The sequence below is a fragment of the Drosophila tropicalis genome, unplaced genomic scaffold, assembly GCF_018151085.1.
Source record: "Drosophila tropicalis isolate 14030-0801.00 unplaced genomic scaffold, ASM1815108v1 contig_593, whole genome shotgun sequence".
Lineage (NCBI taxonomy): Eukaryota > Metazoa > Arthropoda > Insecta > Diptera > Drosophilidae > Drosophila > Drosophila tropicalis.
Window position 1 is genome coordinate 19,857,750 of NW_027173070.1, and position 1,346 is coordinate 19,859,095.

The following is a 1,346-nucleotide window of genomic DNA, read 5'->3' on the forward strand; positions in this document are numbered from 1 at the left end:
GGATGGGACAAGGATGGGCATGGGACAACAGAGAGACACAGCGAAACAGTTTGATTTAAGACTGAAATGGGAAAATGCAGTTAAAAATGAGCATGTTGCAAATACTTAAATATTTATTTTGAATTCACATGCAACGTGTGCAACTCGAACTCGAATATCGCTCGCGAAAAAGAGACAAAAAATTTAAAAACTGAAAAATACTGTGAAATATTTGTGCATTTGAAATTGTTTAAATGATTAATGTTAATTAAATGAAATAGCATGTCACATTGATCTATTTGCATGAATTGATTGATGTCCAACGACGCGTCGCCAGGACGCGAAGGGACACGTGGGTTGGGAGGGTTTGATGCATCAACATTTTCTTTAATTAGTTTGCCTCGCGGTCAATGTTTATCTGGTTATCTAAATTACATTTTCGCTCAATGAAATTATGCAGAATGCAAATATCAAAAGTCCCCCATTACACACACACACACACACAGACACACACGCCTAAAGCACACCCAGAAACAGTCCCAGAGAAGTGGCTATTATTAAAAGCGCACTTATATAATGGACTCAACAGACTCAACGGACTTTTACTGTTTACTGACCCTCTACACTGAACGAAAAACTTTCAAAAAATTTCACTCATGCACTCTGTAGACTCAAAGTAATCTCCAAATCAATATGAATCTCTCTCAAAGTCTCTTCAGCGTTTCTCTTTAATTCTGCCTTTCATGCGGATTTTAAGAACGCACAAATTTATTTTTGGCTACTTACTTATTTTGAATACTTTATTTAATTTAAATTATGACATAGATTAAAAGAGACATGGAATATAGGATTATTGATTGTTTCTGCAGGTCAATCGTTCTTGTATTAGAGTTTTTGATAGCATTTAGTTTGACTTTGCCACAGGGCTCAGCACACAGACTGCAGTTATCCTTATGCTTTGGCAGATAGGACTCGCCATAGACTTGTGTGCAACCAAGATGTGGGGACCAGAAACAACAATAATCAGAGACGGCACCTGTGCAGAATGAATTTCAAAGGTAATAAGTGAATATTACTTGACATACCTCTACATCATACCGACTATATCAAATTTCGGTGGTAAACATTCAGCCAATTTATTCGACGACTGCCTACGTCCAGGCGGTGCAAAAGCAATGGCCATATCATCTATGGTGCAATCAAAGCCGGCTTCGTCTTTCATATAATTAGCCACAGTCACACAATTGCCGCACTTTAGTTTCAGGATATTTTGATGTACGTTACTAGGGTATGCTACTGTCGAGCTGAGCATGAAAACGCTAACAAGTGCCTGCAAATTTACCATATTTTTTCGACTAGTGTATAAA

The 1,346-nt window shown here is 37.7% G+C and overlaps 1 long non-coding RNA gene across 1 annotated transcript; it reads right to left on the reverse strand.

Moving 5' to 3' along the window:
• Nucleotides 1–765: 765 nt before the first annotated feature.
• Nucleotides 766–1,346, reverse strand: LOC137578097 (uncharacterized). The gene is made up of 2 exons (XR_011032541.1): nucleotides 1,078–1,346; nucleotides 766–1,015 (listed from the first exon to the last, which is right to left on the reverse strand). It is a non-coding gene; the product is annotated as an uncharacterized lncRNA (long non-coding RNA).